This window comes from Tursiops truncatus, chromosome 5 (genome assembly GCF_011762595.2).
Source record: "Tursiops truncatus isolate mTurTru1 chromosome 5, mTurTru1.mat.Y, whole genome shotgun sequence".
Lineage (NCBI taxonomy): Eukaryota > Metazoa > Chordata > Mammalia > Artiodactyla > Delphinidae > Tursiops > Tursiops truncatus.
The window spans coordinates 112,148,931-112,155,947 of NC_047038.1; the positions used below are offsets into that span (position 1 = coordinate 112,148,931).

General features: G+C 40.6%; 1 pseudogene; it reads left to right on the forward strand.

Moving 5' to 3' along the window:
* Nucleotides 1-1,346: 1,346 nt before the first annotated feature.
* On the forward strand, nucleotides 1,347-2,596 carry LOC101323259 (DNA primase small subunit pseudogene; annotated as a pseudogene).
* The last annotated feature ends 4,421 nt before the right edge of the window (nucleotides 2,597-7,017 follow it).

Below are 7,017 nucleotides of genomic sequence, written 5' to 3' on the forward strand. Positions count from 1 at the left end.
CACACCAAACTCTCTGGTTATCACGGATCCTATTCACCTCCCTCCAAAAAGGATTTGAAGTTATACACCATCAATGGAAAGAAAGAGAACTAATGTTTTCTGAGTACCTAAAATGTGCTGAACGCTGTGCTAATAACCCAGATAATAATTAAAACAATGAAGAAAATAGTGTTGGTCTCATTTTACACATGAGAAGACTAAGACACAGAGGGGTGTTTCTTCCAGGATCACATGGCTAGGAAGAATTACCATCCAAATTTGTTCAGAATTTGAACCCAGGTCTTTCCAACACCAAGGCTGATACCATTTCCTCTATAGTATTCTAACATAGGTATAATTAAACCAGAAGCACATTATCCCAAATGAATAAATAAATAAATAAATAAAAGACAAACCGTGAAAAAAGCAAGCTATAAAAGGCTGGAGAAAGAGACGATAAATACATATTCCCAAAATACACATATTGAAAAAAACCTATTGCATTTTAACCCAAATCTTAGATCTGCATTGTCATCCAAGGCAAAGAGGGAAATCAGAGGGGTAGCAGCTCTTATTTATGTAATAAAAAGAAGACTGTCAGTCTATCAAGAAGGAGAAACAGCTTACAAGTTCTAAGAGGGATTTCTTATGTATGTCACAAACTGGACCTCATACAGTAGAATCCATTTTCTCCGTAGCAGTTATCCAAAGATCCGGAGGTGTCATTCACGTAGCTGTTTCTTCACAGATCCACTTCCGTAACCAGGTACAGGCAAACCAAAAATAAGGTGCTGATAGCACGATTGAAGAAAAACAATAATGTCCCCATACAAAGCTCTAACTTCCTCAGATCATTCGATCTGAGTCTTTCTTTCTCATCCCACATTTATTAGCAAAACACCTTTCTGATAACAAGTAAGAATGGGCCTGCTGCCTCTGCCAGAACTACTGGTCATTCTTTAAGTCATTTAGCCCGTCAATCAATCAGTCAGTCAACAAATATTTATTGAGTGCCCATCGTGTGCCAAGTACTGTGCTCGGTACAAATGAGCTCGACAGATCTTGTCCACTTTGAGGAGGTTGACTCTTTCGTGGAGGAAACAGTTTACCTAGTCACTCAAATACTTATATTCAAACTCCAGTACTTGTTACGAAGACATTACAAAGTGCCAGGAGAATAAAGCAGAAAATTACACACCATTGTAAAACAATTATACTCCAATAAAGATGTTAAATAAATAAATAAAATGAAAAATAAATAAATAAAGTGCTATGAGAGCCAGTAATAGGGACATGATCTAGCTTAGAGCAGAGGCAGGGAACAGGTTTAAGAAATGCATCCCTCCCTGAGTTGAGTTCGGTGCTCCATGAAGCCATTTTACCTCACCCAGCTGCCCGAGCTGCTTAAACTTTATTACCAGAAGCTCTTTCCCTAAGCCCAGTACTATCACTGGCTCAACTATGGCAGGGTGGTAAAGAATTACTTTCAACATCATGAGTTTTCATTCACATTGAAAGGTGATATTTACATTCATTACCAATCCTTCAACAACCAGAGTGATCTGGAAAAGGAGATGCAGAAAATGAATCCATACAAGATTGATATAGGCTTAGTATAGTCCCACAGACCAAATCAACACAATACAGTGCATCTGGGAGCTTTCCGGGCTCAGGAAAAAGAACTGGTGTTTGACATTGACATGACAGACTATGACGATGTGAGGAGACATTGTAGTTGTGCAGACATGTGTTCTAAGTGCTGGACCCTCATGACGATGGCCACACACATCATCAACCGAGAATTGAAGGAGGACTTTGGATTTAAACATCATCTCTGGGTATATTCTGGAAGGAGAGATGTTCATTTTTGGGTCTGTGATGAATCAGTTAGAAAACTGTCCTCTGCAGTACGTTCTGGGATATTTGAATATTTGAATCTTGTAAAGGGTGGTCAGGACGTTGAAAAGAAAGTTCATCTAAGTAACAAAAATTCACCCTTTTGTCAGAAAATCTATAAACATAATGAAAAATACTTTGAAGAATATGCTTTGGTTGATTAAGATATTCTTGAGAATAAAGAAAGCTGGGATAAGATTTTAACCCTTGTTCCTGAAACAATGCATGATGAACTTCAACAAAGCTTCCAAAAGCATCACGATTCACTTCAGCATTGGGGGCATTTGAAGAAAGCAGCCAGCAGGTATCAGAATAACAGCAAAAATGACCCTGGCTTGAGTGGGAGATCATGCTCCAGTACTGTTTTCCACAACTGGGTATCAATGTTAGCAAAGGAATCAATCCTTTATTGAAGAGCCCTTTTAGTGTTCATCCTAAAACAGGTTGCATTTCTGTGCCTATTGATTTACAGAAAGTGGATCAGTTTGATCCATTTACTGTCCCAATCGTAAGTTCCATTTGCCATGAATTGGATGCTAATTCCACTAATGAAGAAGAAAAAGAGAATGGGGCTGAAACTGATATCAAACATAGAACCAGAGATTATAAGAAGACCAGTCTAGCTCCTTTTGTAGAAGTTTTTGAGCAGTTTCTTGAAAACCCGGATAAATCTCGAAAAGGAGAACTTCTCAAGAAGACTGATTTATAAAAAGACTTCTGAAAATAACTACTCCCTTTATACCAATGTGGCTATCTTCTACCTTTAACCAAGAATCAAATACTTCAAGAGCCATTTAACAAATATAGCAGAACTAAAAGAAAAGAAAAGAAAAGAAAAATGCATCCCTGAAAAATGACATATGAGCTGAGATCTGACTTGTTTGCTGATTAGTCATCATGTGTACAGTGTTACCTTAGAGACCAAGAATTAAGTATACCAAGAAGCCTAACATTCACAACTCTGAAGAAGTTTAAATTCAATTACACAGAACAGACACGTACACATGAGAAGTTTAATACAAGAAAGCATTAGAAAGGCATCAAATATGTGGCACAAATAAGTGATAAAAGGCAAAGGGACTGATGAACCATTAGGGGCTGGTGTAACCCAGAAAGAGTTCTCAGAGAAGGCAGGACAGGATGTAGACCCTACAACAATGGTTTTCAAATGTTTTTGACTAAAACACACAATAAGAAATACATTTTACTGAGTCACTTTGCTGTTCAGTAGAAATTAACACTGTAAATCGACTATACTTCAATCAAAGTTTTTAAAAATAAAAAAATTGAAAAATACACATTTTACACTATGGCACAATATAAACATACAGATATAAATAAAAGTAAAACAAGTTTCATGAAACAAAGCTTGATCTCACAAAATGAGATCCAATTGATTGTTTCTATACTATTTCATTCTCTTAAATTTTTCTTTATGCTGGTCAAATTCCACTAAATTAAGTTCATTACCCACTAATGAGTCACAACCTAACACTGGAAATTTCTATAACAGAAAATATTTCTGCACACAGTAAAGGTCCTTCATGAAATAAAAGGAAACCCAAAAGTAATTCTCACCTCTTACAAAAGTGATCCAAGCCCCCATGACCTCTAGCTCTTTCCCACCATTCCTTCTGCTTCTCCTCATTTCCAGTTGCATAGCTACCTTAGCAATAAGAAATCCACACCCAGAACGTGGTTACATCACATATTCACATGATAACCTACCACCTTCTAGCACCAGCCTGATTCTTAGTCGGAATGTATGAAGCTTCTTCACCGGAGCATAAGTGAAGGTTGCTATCAGAGGACTAGATCACGATTTCAGATCAGACCAAGGTTTTAGGTCCTGAGGCTACACATAAACAGAGGGAATTTATCCATTAGTCCCATATGTTTCTTCATGAGCATTAGTTTTCGACCCAATTCAGTTTTCCAAGGTCAGACTTTAGAAAATTGATCAGACTTCCAGTTACTAAAGAAAGAAAAATATATATCATGCAAAGCAGGCTACCAATTTTCCACAAATTTATGGTGCTCCCTCATCAATACCCACCAATGTTGATAAACTTTTCATCTGGGAAGGAGCTCTCATTCTTTAGTCATGCCTAACTGAAATACTCACTTTCATCAAGTATAGACTTAACAAAAGCCTCCAAAAATTTGCCCTCTAGATTTGACCTAAGAGCCTAAGAGGGATAGCACTCATCATCACCAGCTTCATAAATAGTTCAGAGACATTCCTCAGTGTTTTCTTTTTTAAGGAAGAGATAGTAGTTTAAAAATAAAATGTTAACTCAAAACAAAATAATAATCAGTCTGAATCAGGCAGGAATCAGGTTCAGAAAGGCATCCATTGCATTTATCGATACAAATGATGAAAATGTATTTATTGATCAGGTATTAAAAATTAAAACCCAAATTAATAAATATACATTTCTCATTTTGCCCGACCATTACAAGCCTCCTTTAAAAATCTGGAAGAATGGTCATCTTAGTCTGCTGATGGGCATAACTAATGTTAACATTAGTTTAGTTCCTTCCTGGGAAGGAACAGGGGACAGCTGACATATATGTCACTGTGTTTCATACGCACCTGCTAACCTACCCCAGTACCAACATTACCAAGGGAGATTGGAGCTGCCTCCTGGCCAATTTGGCGGACTCAGGAGTTTTTTGTTTGTTTGATGTGTGTGTGTGTGTGTGTGTGTGTGTGTGTGTGTGTGTGTGTGTGTAATCTGAAGAATACTGATGGCATTTAACGCTCTAAAGCTAAACAGGAAGGTGAGGATGAATGCTCACTTATGTCTACTCTTAACCAATGCCACTCCAAAGGGCAGCAGTGTCCCTAGAATTGTCATTTTCCTTAAAATGAATCTTCATACCCGCATAGGCCCTAATTTTAGGGCTAAGCCTCCTCTAAGAATGAATAAGAGGTCTTTCTGTAAAGCAGATCCCGAAAGTTATCTGTGAGGTTTCAGTGACTAAACGACCTGTTAATGAGATTTGGATGAGATCTGATTATTCTTCCTTCTTTAACGCCAAAGATAGTGGTTAAGTAGGATTTACATTTTTAAACTTCCATAGAACAAGCTGGGACCAGGCTGCTTCGGTCTATTTAAATTATTGCGAAGGAATGAAATGCATTCACTTACTAATTACTGTATTTGCTCTCCTACGCGTCTCGCTGTTGACAGGTCAGGGGTGGGAAAGGCAAACTGCTGCTACATCCTCTTAATCAAAAGGCAAGGTGAGTTGCTTTTCTCCGGTTCTTCGTGGAGTAATTTGAACATTTACATCAGGAAGGGCTGGCTTCTGCCAGGGGTGGCCTTGGGAATCCAAGGAAGCCCTATAATGCACTTCCAGGGTGGGAGTCACCGGAGGAAAAGGGCCTTGGAGACCCCGGCGCGCAGTTGGGCCGCTTCCAGGGTATCGGGCCGCAGCCCTATGGCCAGCTAGACGCCTGGGCGGGCCTGGCTTCCTCCGCCAAAGCGGGCGATGAAGGCACCTCCCGGGCCTCTTCGCTCAGGTTTGGGAGAAAAGGCGACAAAGGCCCGAGGGCAGCCGGTCCGATGGGAGGAACGAAGCGGCTGCGGCGCTCAGCCACCGCGCCCGAGGTCCCCGGCTGGGCGCAGGCGGGGGCGCTGCAGGGAGGCGCGGGCTGCGCGACCTGCCAGTCCTGGCGGCCAGGGAGGGACCCCGGGAAGGCCCTGGTACCCGACTGGCGCCCGCCTCGCGGCCGATCGGTGGGTGAGCCTGTGGCTCCCGAGGCGCGAGACGCCCCCCGCGCGGCCGTAACCCGGCAGCCGCGCTGCGCCTCCCGAGTGCAATTTGACCGGTGTGTCCCCGGTCGGTCGCCTAAGGCCACGGCTGGGAGGACAGCGAGGCCGAAAGAGAAAAAGGGAATGGGGTGGGGGAGGGGATCGGGAGCGAGGAAGCGGTGTCATTTACACCAACTGGGCTCTTTCCTGACCCAGCCGCTCATCTGTCACCGCTGTCTCATTCCTGTTATTTACATCTGTCTTTAGCATTCTAATTACTCGCTTTATTACTTTAGCCTGAAGGAATCCTGTAAAAAACAACGGAGATGAGGATCCTACCACACAATAAAACTGCCCAAAATCCCCACTGCACATTACACAGAGCACTTGAGAATATTTGTGCTGTTATATGACCTCAATATGTCCTTAGATTGATCCTATTATATCTTTCTCCCTTCTCTTTCTCCGTGTGTACGCGATGAACTCTTTTAAGGTGTGGAGTGTAAGAATAAACTGTTTAACAAATGATGAAAACAAGATTAGTCTTCGAAGAGGAGGTAATAGGGGGAGATGGGTCTTCTCTAAAAAGACTTTGAGGTATTTGAACCAACCCCATCTGGGTCCAGTTCCTAAACTCTTGGTTTTATTTTTTACTTAATCTGATAAAAGTAGAGCTATCTTCACACACAAGCTAAGGCTGAAAGAACCTTGGAAATTTGGAGGAGAGAATAAAATGCCTAATGTCTTTCATTATCTTGCATTCATCTGAGTTCCCAGAAGGTCTCAGGAGGGGAAGTGAATTTAGAGTAGTGATAAGAAGTGGGGTTAAAAAATCATGGTGGTTGGAATGCTTTTCTTTTAATGTGAGATTTAGACTGGGTGCAATATCTTACAGACCCCTGATAGCAAGGTTCACAGATACACTCAGTACTTGAATCCAAAGGAGGCTGATCTAACCTACCAGAAAATTCAGGACAAAATGCAGTTTTCTGTTGTTTATTCCTTCTAGTGGAATTATCGTTGCACTCACTTGCAATTTTCTGGCTGTACTAATGTTTTTCTTTATTGTGTTACACTAACGTGATCTACTCCAGAAAAAAAATGACAAAATATATAGATTTTCAGATAAATAACTGAGGTAATTTATTGGCCTCTATGCTCTTCTGATGGTGTGGTTGATAGATAATGTAATAATATGTACATAATTAAGCGGGTTTACTATACCTCCGTCAAAATAGGTTCAGGGGCAGTAGCTCTGTCTTTAGGCCTATGGTTTTCTTAATGGATATTTATAAACAACTAGGCACTAAGTGAGGGATGGAGGTATGAAGAAACAAAAGAAAAGAAAACTGGCAAATTCTCTTATAAAGGATTTTAGATT